Below are 14,243 nucleotides of genomic sequence, written 5' to 3'. Positions count from 1 at the left end.
TCTGGTTACCTTGCAAAATACAACTTTTTACTATCTGGTTACCTTGCACAATACAGCTTTTTACTATCTGGTTACCTTGCAAAATACAGCTTTTTACTATCTGGTTACCTTGCACAATACAGCTTTTTACTATCTGGTTACCTTGCAAAATACAACCTTTTACTATCTGGTTACCTTGCACAATACAACTTTTTACTATCTGGTTACCTTGCACAATACAGCTTTTTACTATCTGGTTACCTTGCACAATACAACCTTTCACTATCTGGTTACCTTGCACAATACAACTTTTTACTATCTGGTTACCTTGCACAATACAACTTTTTACTATCTGGTTACCTTGCAAAGTACAACCTTTTACTATCTGGTTACCTTGTACAATACAGCTTTTTACTATCTGGTTACCTTGCACAATACAACCTTTTACTATCTGGCTACTTTGCACAATACAACCTTTTACTATCTGGTTACCTTGCACAATACAACTTTTTACTATCTGGTTACCTTGCACAATACAACCTTTTACTACCTGGTTACCTTGCAAAATACAACCTTTTACTATCTGGTTACCTTGCACAATACAACTTTTTACTATCTGGTTACCTTGCACAATACAGCTTTTTACTATCTGGTTACCTTGCAAAATACAACCTTTTACTATCTGGTTACCTTGCACAATACAACTTTTTACTATCTGGTTACCTTGCACAATACAGCTTTTTACTATCTGGTTACCTTGCACAATACAGCTTTTTACTATCTGGTTACTTTGCACAATACAGCTTTTTACTATCTGGTTACCTTGCAAAATACAACCTTTTACTATCTGGTTACCTTGCACAATACAACTTTTTACTATCTGGTTACCTTGCACAATACAGCTTTTTACTATCTGGTTACCTTGCACAATACAGCTTTTTACTATCTGGTTACCTTGCACAATACAACTTTTTACTATCTGGTTACCTTGCACAATACAGCTTTTTACTATCTGGTTACCTTGCACAATACAGCTTTTTACTATCTGGTTACCTTGCACAATACAGCTTTTTACTATCTGGTTACCTTGCAAAGTACAACCTTTTACTATCTGGTTACCTTGCACAATACAACTTTTTACTATCTGGTTACCTTGCAAAATACAACCTTTTACTATCTGGTTACCTTGCACAATACAGCATTTTACTATCTGGTTACCTTGCACAATACAGCTTTTTACTATCTGGTTACCTTGCAAAATACAACCTTTTACTATCTGGTTACCTTGCACAATACAACTTTTTACTATCTGGTTACCTTGCACAATACAGCTTTTTACTATCTGGTTACCTTGCAAAATACAACCTTTTACTATCTGGTTACCTTGCACAATACAACCTTTTACTACCTGGTTACCTTGCACAATACAACCTTTTACTATCTGGTTACCTTGCACAATACAGCTTTTTACTATCTGGTTACCTTGCACAATACAGCTTTTTACTATCTGGTTACCTTGCAAAATACAACCTTTTACTATCTGGTTACCTTGCACTATACAACTTTTTACTATGTGGGTATACACAAAGTGAGTTACTGATACAATAAAACATGCACTTAAATTTGTATAGAGAGGTTTATTGTTTCACATCAAACTGGAATATACCTGGGTTCAGTTGTTAAACAATGTACATATGTCCTCACATAGTAAAACAAGTTTATACTTTTTGTCTCAACATGGTATATTTAACATATCTATGTATATTAATTGCTTGTATTACCCTTCTAGTACTTGGCATAGGAAACAAAATATCATTCATCACATCATTTCCTGGCTATGCAACAAGAATATATTACCCTTACATTTACTGTAGTAACCTATGCTTTATACAAAAATTCCTTTCAATTATGATTTTGTGTTCATGATAAACCAATAAATATGTGAAAACTTGACTCACAGTGAGGTCAAAATAAAGCTGATTTGTCTTCCATATTGAACTCACTCACTCACTCACTAACTCACTCAATCACTCACCAATATATACAACAGTACAGTCTGGCAATGTGATGCTATATCACCTTGTTCATGAAAATGAGTACAGGTGATTTGATGTACATCACAACAATACTGACACCATCAAAACAGATGGTGCATTGTCAACTGATCTCTTCATTATGAAGGTCACAAGGGAGATAATAAAAGTATATCTGCCATAAATGCCTGAAAAAGAGCTGTGCAATTTTGGAATGTCCTGAGCTTGGCATTTATTCACGAGAGGCATTTATTGTTTCAAGGGAAAGTTCAAGTTCAGGAACAACCCAAAACAGAACTCTCTTATTTAACACTGGTGTTTCTTCATCAGGTAACCCAGGAAGTTTCAGGTAAACACATGTTCAAGGATATACTGTATTAGAACCGTGATGTGTAAATAACAATGTATGGTTCAGCAAAGAAATAAAAAAATACAGTCCTACATTTGTCATCATCAAGATAAAAAGACAATAGTTTCGGTTGCACCCAACAGATCCAGGCATAAAGGCAATATAATTAAAACTAGTCATGTTCTCATCAATTATTCCGTCAAAATCACTCATGTTAGCAGTTTCAATATAAGTTGGTATTATCATGACACACTTGAGACAAGAGTTCCAAAATGACAACCAGACAATATTTCCACTTAGATGTATGAATAATTTTGAGAAATATTTGTACGCAGACTGTTAATGTGAGTAAGGTGTCATTTGAGTGTTGCTCCACATCTAAGAGCATGAGGAGCCGGAAGCCAAAATCAATGTGTTGATAGTTACAACATGAATAATTAACTTAGCTGCGTACTTATTTCAGTTGTTGTTACCTTTAACGGTTCTTGGAAAGTACAGAGCTGTAGATCAGCTAGCTGCTCTACCAAGACCCATGACTAAAGAGTAAACAAATGACTGGCAAAAACATGTCCTACAGCACCTAATGGAGTGAACTTTATGTTGTATAACCTTTTAGGATATTATCATAAAAAACATGTGAGATTTGTTGTTATCCAGTGGAATCACCTCAATGCCTGCAACAGCACACACTGCTGTGTTAAATGTTTACTGCTCAATCATCATGATGATGCTCTGATGTTTTGTAATAATAGCCAACTGTGAATATGTGCCTGAAAATAGACTCGACACATCCTGGGAAGTTGATTTCAAGCATTTCAAGACATTGTTTACATACTCATATTTTGTCAGTCCAGCTAGGCATGGCATCCTAGCAAAGGCACTTTATCTTACCTCACACATAAACGTCTTTTTCTGTTTGGCTAAGCCCTCTTCTATTGTTTTCAATGTACCCCAAATACAAGTGAACAAAGAATTACTACCACAAGGTATCGAATGAGTTGCCATTGGCAGCAGGGTACATTGAAATATACCTCGCTTGTACTTAAATTGAAAATGCCAGACGGGGATGGTGCATATGTAGTATGTATAAATAATGCATTGAATGATAATGCATATATATATGCATACATATGCCCGTCTTGATTTCATAATCATGTGTATTTCTTACTCCTGACTCTAATCCAACACACAAAAATTGAATATCTTTTCATGACATTTCAAACCAGTAAAGTTACTCAAACATTAACCTGGTAACTGTAACAGATCAAACCTCATTACGCAAATCACCCTATGCTTAAACACTACATGTAAAGAAGAAAAAAACACAATATTAAAGGAGACAAATAAATATTATGATTATCTTGAAGCACATAGCGATATATGAAACTACAAGTATCTGAATGCATCATGTACAAGGCTGTGTTGTAGGCTGAAGTCTGTAGTAATATAAGCTGGTCATGTCTAATCTAAGTCTGTTTTTATCAGTTTAAAGGCAGACAAGACATGACACGATTTTATTGTGACCTAATTTCTATATAATGAAAGCTGCTAAACTTGAAGGGCTGGTTAAAAACCAAACCTGCTGCTGACAAACAGAAGAACAGATTGCACCTATCTACATAACAACCAGATGCAACTCTACATGGAGACTAGCTGCACATCAACCCAAGGGAAAGTTGCACCTCAACCTAGTTACACTTTTACCATGGGGAGTACTTATAAATCAAGCAAAGGACAAGTTGCTCCTAAACATATAGACTCTTTACACAATAATCCATATAAATAGGAACAGTTGCCCCTAAACATACTGAATAGTTCTCTATTTAAGTAGCATTTGAGAAGTTGGTAGGATGAGGATGAAGACTTTAAAGGATAGACGACTTCTTTCTTGCAGTACACTTTAACACATGGAGACTAGTTGCAATGATAAGCTTACTGCCACTTTTGCATGTTGTATTGGAAGTGTCATGCTATCTCACAATAACTTCATTTGAAAGACTTCAGTCGAGATTTTCACATTCTTGCCTTTAAAATGCATCAATGTATATTTCGTTTTTAATGGATAAAAGTTACAGTCTGAAAATTCCATGCCATGAATTTTATGTGTGAAATCCCGTATCTGTATTAGTATGATAACACACTGTTTGACAGCATTCTATGTGATGGAGAGGTGTTCAGTCTTACATGTCATGTCATGACTGCAGCTGTGTGTGGCTGCTATCAACAAAGATTCATTCATTTGCACAAGTTGCAAATCTATATCTAGCTCAATACCTGATTCAGTATAATTGCCAAAAGAGCCTGGCATTCAGTCTAGATGATGATGATGATGCTGATGATGATGATTTTACAAAAAGCCTCATGAACAATCTCATCAGCCCATAACTGACCAGCAGCCAGCCAGAACACAGAAGGTGTACCTGTATACTAAGATGACAGGGGCTAGACCCTTGTCCAACGCAGGCAAGCTTCCTCTTTGTCGTGTCTAAATCCACCTCCAACAGCAAATGATATTTACATCTATATGCCAGACATCACACTGCACTGTGGTCAACACGTGCTCCACTGCACATTGCGGCTGCCGCTGTGGTTGATGATGCAGCACAGGACCACACCCTCTTCTATGGTTCAGTCTCATACAGGACTGATCAGCTTGGGGATGGGGAAGGAAGGGAGTGCTTGTAGTATCAGACTGTAGGTTGGTCGGTGTAACAAACAATACAAATTCACTCTGTTTGAAATGTGAATGTCACTGTCTGTTTAGTAACCATGGTAACCAGAATCAAGAACTACCAGAGATTTGTTCCTTCTCTTGATATGATCATTAGATGGCTGCAGTGGTGATACTTTTGATCACATTCATTTATTAATTCATCTACTTTACATTTTTTTCTGCAATTTACCTAAAATAGCAGAAAAGGAGCAAATACACAATGCTTGCAAGTCTAAAAATACGTCAAGTGCATGATAGATTTTAAGAACCTTCAAAATTATTACAAACAGCAAACACTATGTATCATTTCCTGGATCCAATCTCACTCAACAACATTTTTCACCAACAACATTTTTCACCGACAACATTGAGCACTTAATCCCATTCAATTTATGTGGGCAAACTAAATATGTCTTAGTCTAGTATTTGTTATTTGAATCTCTAATATGAAAATGAAACACTTTCCCCATGCAAATAGGATAATCATTTTCAAAACGTGTACCAAATTCTAAAAACTGACAAATGAAGGCACTTATTACTACCATAAGCAGCTTGTCACATTTGTTGTCAGGGATCAAGAGGTATTGTAACTGTGATCATTCCCTGAAGAAACTGAAACATTTTCGCTATTAGTTTTGGCCATCGTGTACCTGTTCTACATTGCTGTTATATCAAATATATCAGCAATAAACATAAAATGCAGCTGACGCTTGCTCATTTAATTCGCTAACCAGAGCAAATATTTTCCTATTTACATTTTGAAAAACATATGGACTCCGACTACTTTTTCCTGATCAGCTGATAATAGATGAGATGTAATGTCATTAATATCTTATCAAAAAGCTGCATTCAGATTTCCCTGATATTAGCATGGTTACCTGCTACTGACCTTAATTCCTCACTGTTGGTCAGAATATCATCAATACAACAGACCTTTCCAAAAATGTGAGCTCTTCTTAGCCAGTCATAAGGCCAAGGTGATTTTACATGTAGTGGTACTACACTGGGTCCTAATTGGCACAAAATAGCACTTCAAAAGTTCAATGATCCATGGTAACCAGCATCAGAGGATCTGAAGACATGTAGGTCTAAAGGACCCTACCAGCAGAGAATGTGACCTCAATGATCCATGGTAACCAGCATCAGAGGATCTGAAGACATGTAGGTCTAAAGGACCCTAACAGCAGAGAATGTGACCTCAATGATCCATGGTAACCAGTATCAGTAGATCTGAAGACATGTAGGTCTAAAGGACCCTACCAGCAGAGAATGTGACCTCAATGATCCATGGTAACCAGCATCAGAGGATCTGAAGACATGTAGGTCTAAAGGACCCTACCAGCAGAGAATGTGACCTCAATGATCCATGGTAACCAGCATCAGTAGATCTGAAGACATGTAGGTCTAAAGGACCCTAACAGCAGAGAATGTGACCTCAATGATCCATGGTAACCAGCATCAGAGGATCTGAAGACATGTAGGTCTAAAGGACCCTACCAGCAGAGAATGTGACCTCAATGATCCATGGTAACCAGCATCAGAGGATCTGAAGACATGTAGGTCTAAAGGACCCTACCAGCAGAGAATGTGACCTCAATGATCCATGGTAACCAGCATCAGTAGATCTGAAGACATGTAGGTCTAAAGGACCCTACCAGCAGAGAATGTGACCTCAATGATCCATGGTAACCAGCATCAGAGGATCTGAAGACATGTAGGTCTAAAGGACCCTAACAGCAGAGAATGTGACCTCAATGATCCATGGTAACCAGCATCAGAGGATCTGAAGACATGTAGGTCTAAAGGACCCTACCAGCAGAGAATGTGACCTCAATGATCCATGGTAACCAGCATCAGAGGATCTGAAGACATGTAGGTCTAAAGGACCCTAACAGCAGAGAATGTGACCTCAATGATCCATGGTAACCAGCATCAGTAGATCTGAAGACATGTAGGTCTAAAGGACCCTACCAGCAGAGAATGTGACCTCAATGATCCATGGTAACCAGCATCAGAGGATCTGAAGACATGTAGGTCTAAAGGACCCTACCAGCAGAGAATGTGACCTCAATGATCCATGGTAACCAGCATCAGAGGATCTGAAGACATGTAGGTCTAAAGGACCCTACCAGCAGAGAATGTGACCTCAATGATCCATGGTAACCAGCATCAGTAGATCTGAAGACATGTAGGTCTAAAGGACCCTACCAGCAGAGAATGTGACCTCAATGATCCATGGTAACCAGCATCAGTAGATCTGAAGACATGTAGGTCTAAAGGACCCTAACAGCAGAGAATGTGACCTCAATGATCCATGGTAACCAGCATCAGTAGATCTGAAGACATGTAGGTCTAAATGACCCTAACAGCAGAGAATGTGACCTCAATGATCCATAGCAACCGACACCAATAGATCTGAACAAATATAGATCTACTGGACCCTAACAGCAGAGAATGTGACTTAAGGGATCCATGGTAACTGACATCGATGAACACAACACTTTGAAGTATCTACAAAAACAATGTGACTTAGCATTAAACTATCAAAGACACCCTAAGTAATTTCAGACAAGATTTTGTTATAAGATGCCAACATCCACAGTTAAGCTGAGGTCCTCCATGTTTATTCCTGGTGTCCTCAAAAGACTGCATTGCATAATTACACCATACAAACATAACCAGCAACAATTCAATCATATGAAAATCAGTTTCCAACAATAATCAACAATTCCAAATTTCAAATAGGTTATTTAATGTATCACACACTGGCATTATTACATGTAAACTAACTAAATAACATTATCACAGAGAAATTAAAGAACATTGAAACAGAGACACTAAACTAAAAACCTGTAAAATGCCAAATCAAAAGTTCACTGAACACAGATTTCTGCCCAGATGACTGTCATTAATTTTTTTCCCAACAATGAAGCTCTGTGACATCTTATGGCCTAAACTGATCAATAAAGACACAGTTTTAGAAATGCACACGATACCAGAAAGTCAAAGCACAAATTTATCTCATACTTAGAGATGACAAAGGCATGGTAACATGTTACATAAAAGTCTGCATCTTTTGTTTCTCTGACATGTACAATAATAAAGAAGTTGACATCTATAATATTCTATCTTTAAACATTGACTGCCTCACATGCGTATACTCAAAAATGCAATCTGAAACTGTAACATAAATAAAAATGGTGACAAATTTAGTCTTACGTGAATAATTTAAACTCAGTCATTGTAAAAGGCAGCAAACAAATAATGAACACAGGCTGGTGCCATGACAGTGAGCTCAAACAGTTTCACCAAGCACTGAATATTTATGATTCTGCCTAGTGATGAAAACTGTTTCTTTTTATCAATATAAAAGCAAAATGATATGACTTACTGAAATGGGTTTAGAACTGTGATCAGCAAAGCTGTTACGCACATTTTGTGCAACCAATAGTATTTACTGCCTGAACATAAACCATGCAACAGTAGTATAGCACATATTTTAAACAAAATTAATCAGTTTTCTCTGAACAAAATACTGAATCTTTAATTCATTTACTTGACAATACTTATTATGAATAAAACATCATTCTATACGCCTTCAATATATCATCATAACATATCAATAAAATCATAATGTTATAACACACCACTGCAAAATATTACTTGCATCAGGGAAAACTTTACTGTTTCTGGTTTCAGGGAGTGAACCTATCTTATACCCAAACTTCACTATTAGCAGTCTGTGACTGTGAACATTCCTTTGGCCTCGTAAAACTGCAATGAAGATTGACTGAACATACCACTAATACAGGTTTAGGCCAGATGACCCAAAAGTATTCAGCACAGAATGTTCATTAATGAAAACATGAGTGCCAAAGGTAAGTGAGCGAGGTACTGGTAGTTATGGGAACATAGATATCCAGACAACTTATGCTTTGTATTCTACCAGTTATCTGCTGTTAACGTTCGCATTATGCATCAACATAAACTATGTACATATATTGTTTCCTAGGCTCCTGACGAAAATATATTTAATCAAGTTGCAGTATTCTAAAAGGCCTGTGAGTTAGACGCACATAAACTGTTAACTACAAATCTAAAAGACCTGCAAGTTAGACACACATAAACTGTTAACAACAAAATGAAAAAAGGACAATTTTTACAAACAAATATTTATATCAAACATTAGACCAACAAACTTGACAAATAGACTGTTACATATGGGACTACAGTTTCTTTATAAATAGCAGAATCCATTACTTTGGGGGCTTGCCCTTGCCCTAGCTATCATGCCTAACATGTCTGATTTCTCACTCTCAGGAAGTGTTGAATAATAATCAAAAATACATATATGGACAAAAAGGCTAGTTGTAGTAAATCATTTTCATATAGCATTTTGAAGTCTTCCTAAAGAACACAGACATGCTTCAACACAAAACTCCTGAAGCATGACACCAATAAACAGCTGGCGACCTAACACAAGGATGTGAAGCTCCAATCTAGAAAATCTATTTGCTGTCACACAGAAAGCACAGTTACCAATTATTGATGATAAGCTTTATCAGGTATCAACACTCATGAAGTCATGCATGTCAAAATACAGAATTGTGAAAGTCAATTCATAAAGAAAAATATTTTATATTTTAAAATATACAAATAGGGAAGGATAAAATTTAGTAAAGGAGACAAACAGTTACATATATAATAACATAATACACTATGGGTATGATAATTTATTGCTTGTCCAGTTGTCCTGACACTCATGTGCAGTAACCGCTCGCAGAAGTGGTGAAGCTATCAATGACAATATTGCACTTTGGCAGATGTAGCTGATATTATGCTTGTTGAATAACCTTTCCAGGATTTTATTAGTGGACTGCTGTCAACAACTCACTCCATACAGGGTTGACATTGGTGGACAGAGCAGAAAGATGAGAATGAAGGCTAAGTAGTTCTTCTTGTTCATCAGCATGATATCAATCAGTGTGTGCTACTCATCGCATTACACTATATACAAGAGACCACAAAATGACTACTACTTATTATCTAATTCAGATGTAAATAAATTCAGAAGACTTCATGTACATCATGTAGCAACACTTTGACATTGTGCTGTAATGTAACTTACTGACTGGTGACACACATCAGGTGGATGACACCTGGTGTCGGCCTACATGTATAGGATGGTGACACACATCAGGTGGATGATACCTGGTGTCGGCCTACATGTATAGGATGGTGACACACATCAGGTGGATGACACCTGGTGTCGGCCTACATGTATAGGATGGTGACACACATCAGGTGGATGACACCTGGTGTCGGCCTACATGTATAGGATGGTGACACACATCAGGTGGATGATACCTGGTGTCGGCCTACATGTATAGGATGGTGACACACATCAGGTGGATGATACCTGGTGTCGGCCTACATGTATAGGATGGTGACACACATCAGGTGGATGACACCTGGTGTCAGCCTACATGTATAGGATGGTGACACACATCAGGTGGATGATACCTGGTGTCGGCCTACATGTATAGGATGGTGACACACATCAGGTGTGTCGGCCTACATGTATAGGATGGTGACACACATCAGGTGGATGACACCTGGTGTCGGCCTACATGTATAGGATGGTGACACACATCAGGTGGATGACACCTGGTGTCGGCCTACATGTATAGGATGGTGACACACATCAGGTGTGTCGGCCTACATGTATAGGATGGTGACACACATCAGGTGGATGATACCTGGTGTCAGCCTACATGTATAGGATCGTGACACACATCCTGTTTGGCTGCATGTATAGGATGGTGACACACATCCTGTCAGCCTACATGTATAGGATGGTGACACACATCCTGTTGGGCTGCATGTATAGGATGGTGACACATATCCTGTCAGCCTACATGTATAGGATGGTGACACACATCCTGTCGGCCTACATGTGTAGGATGGTGACATACATCCTGTTGGCCTACATGTGTAGGATGGTGACACACATCCTGTTGGCCTCATGCATAGGATGGTGACACACATCCTGTTGGGCTACATGTATAGGATGGTGACATACATCCTGTCGGCCTACATGTATAAGATGGTGACACATCCTGTCAGCCTACATGTATAGGATGGTGACACACATCCTGTTGGGCTGCATGTATAGGATGGTGACACACATCCTGTCAGCCTACATGTATAGGATGGTGACACACATCATGTTGGCCTACATGTGTAGGATGGTGACACACATCCTGTCAGCCTACATGTATAGGACGGTGACACACATAATTTTCACCTACAAGTATAGGATAGTGACACAAATTATCTTGGACAAAAAGGTATACAGACATCATGTAGGCCTACAACTAACAAAAGTATAGGCAGATAACACTGATCATGCTGGCCTACATGTATAGGATGGTGACACAGATTCTGTTGGCCTACAAGTATAGGATGGTGACATACATATTGGCCTACATGTATAGGATGGTGACATAGGTAATGTCAGCCTACAGCTAGCACAAGTATAGGCAGGTGACACAAATCATGTTGACCTACAAGTAGCACAAGTATAGGCAGGAGACACATATCATGTTGGCCTACAAGTATAGGATGGTGACATACATATTGGCCTACATGTGTAGGATGGTGACATAGGTAATGTCAGCCTACAGCTAGCACAAGTATAGGCAGGTGACACACATCATGCTGACCCACACGTATATACGATGGTGACACAGATCATGTTGGCCTACAACTAGCACAAGTATATCCCAGTGACACATATTATGTTGACCTACACATATAGGATGGTGACACAGATCATGTTGGCCTACAGTTAGCACAAGTATAGGCAGGTGACATGCATCATATTGACATACACGTATACGATGGTGACACATAACTGAGGATGATCCCTGGTGTCACTGTCAATAATTTGCTTTTTGCTTGTAACAGTTACAGTATAATAATATCTACAGAAACACAACTTTGACATGTACATGTCTCAGAATTAATACAATTCAGCATCTTTAGAGAAGAGGTGTAAAATTCAAAATGAACATATCCACATGTGTACTAGTCTGGAGCCAACAGTGATGTTAAATTCTACTCACACGTAAATGTGTCTGATGCTTATAACAGATTATATGTTTCTCATTAATACAATCCTTTCCCAGTGTCAACTGTTATCCACAAGTGTTGTTTTGGTTGACTATGATTTGCAATGCTCCTGTGACTGAGCTTCATTTAGGAAAACGAGAAAAAGATCGTGCTGATGGCAGGTCAACAATGTCAACAATACATTCACTGACCCTTGATAAACGTCATGCCAACTGCTTCAAACATCATCAGCAGTGAAACAGGTCGCAGAATTATAACATCTCTCTTGGGAAATTTCATCATATCCATTCATCTAAATCAGAATTAGTCCATAATTGATAACATAATGAAATGTGAAAACTTTCTCTTCAGCATTGAATGCGGTCAACTGTGTATATGAATAGGACACCACTAAATGTTACCAATGCTTGCCCCAAACTCTGAACTACTTATAAACCTGTATACAAACACAAACATTCGTGACCTGCCAGTTGATTGTTGGGATTACACGTGTAACGCTGGTTAACGAGAATAGCTGTTCAGGTAAGCATTAGCAACACCTGAACTGGTCCCAGTGAGCCTGTGTTCTACGGTGAATGAACCACCAAATCAACCCAGATTCCTGTTTTTTGAAACTTGACAACATACATTCTGACCATTATGGTTGATGCTGCAGCGCGTCTGATAGCTACATCGACATTCACATGTAGCCAGACTCTCTAGCTCAGTCTGCATCTGTTCTCGAACTCAACTTGTTTACACCTGGACACAGCCACCTACTTACGTTTCGTCACTGGTCACACAGCGTGGAAATACACAAACACAACATTCTTATTTGCTATGCATACCTCAACAACATGGAGCATCCATTCCCTGTTCCACAGCCGTAGACCCGTCGAAGACTTGCAAATCAATGAAATTTAGCCACTTTCCTACAAATTCCCCTGTGCAAGCAGGTCATGCAGCGCCCTCCTGTATAAAAACATTGAATCAGGGGGATGTAATTTACAAGGTCTTTAACGGCGTTGCCTCCCTTAGACCGAAGACTGGTACTTCAGCCTCAGAAGATGTGTGCCAACTTCGAGTGCAATATTGGTGCTAATTAAACAGTCAGTTTTTTATCCACACTGATCCCATGCCCATCCCCAGTCCACACGCACACACAACATAAAAAGGAAAAGAGACATATTTTATTTCACATGCTACACGGCATTATTTACAATGTTTATGACACCGTATTTTGACGTTACAAGAAAATCTGTTGTTCGATATATGTGCCAGGTAGCCATGCAACCCTTTTCTTCTTCGTGACGAAGTTGAGAAAGTTGAGCATTATCCGCAGGGAACTACATAATTTTAATTTATTGTGGCATTGCCTTTCTATGTAAAGTAGACGTGGGTTCTATAGATATAACCATATTTAAAACGTCAAAATTCCCCCGTTTCTCTCGCCACGTACAACAAAAACAAATACTTTAACTCGATTCGTAAAACCAGTTTTTAGTGTTTAAGTTACTCAAGATAAGTTCGTTAGATGTTTACTTGTAATAACAATTTTGATGAAACTTGTGTTCTGCTATTTTGTTTTATTTAAGTTACTGCAGTGCAGATAAACGTGGCGCGTGATCTGTTGACAACGGCATTCGCTTGTGTCTTATCAGAGACCATGTGATAGTCTGTTATACCGGTTCTCGAATGTGAAAATATCTGTTTGTAAAGTCACTGAGTGAGTGAGTAAGTGAGTTAAGTGTACGTCACACTTGTCCGATATCACAGCCAAACGGTGACGATGTGAAAATAATCGAGTTTGGAGAAGACAATCCAGTGATCAACAGCACGAGGGTCGATCTGCGTAACTGGGATACGATGACATCATCATCCTCATCATCACCATCATCGTCATCATCATCATCATCATCATCGTCATCATCATCATCATCATCATCATCATCATCATCAAAGTCTGTATTGGGTATGAAGGCCACAGGCCCATATACATAGTAATATACATCTTAGAAGCAGGCATAAAAACATGAAACTGTTCTTAAAGAATTAA

At 38.4% G+C, this 14,243-nt stretch overlaps 1 protein-coding gene across 1 annotated transcript in view; it reads right to left on the bottom strand.

The window, feature by feature from the left end:
- Window positions 1-13,165, bottom strand: part of LOC137286452 (uncharacterized) — a 104,960-nt gene extending 91,795 nt beyond the window's left edge. Inside the window, exon 1 of the mRNA XM_067818329.1 lies at window positions 13,036-13,165. The gene's annotated coding sequence lies outside the window, so the exon portion shown is untranslated. The remainder of the gene's footprint in view (window positions 1-13,035) is intronic.
- Between the last annotated feature and the right edge of the window lie 1,078 nt (window positions 13,166-14,243).

This window comes from Haliotis asinina, chromosome 6, assembly GCF_037392515.1.
Source record: "Haliotis asinina isolate JCU_RB_2024 chromosome 6, JCU_Hal_asi_v2, whole genome shotgun sequence".
Taxonomy (NCBI): Eukaryota; Metazoa; Mollusca; class Gastropoda; order Lepetellida; family Haliotidae; genus Haliotis; species Haliotis asinina.
Note: the sequence above shows the minus strand (reverse complement) of the source record. Positions and strands in the feature narration are given on the sequence as shown.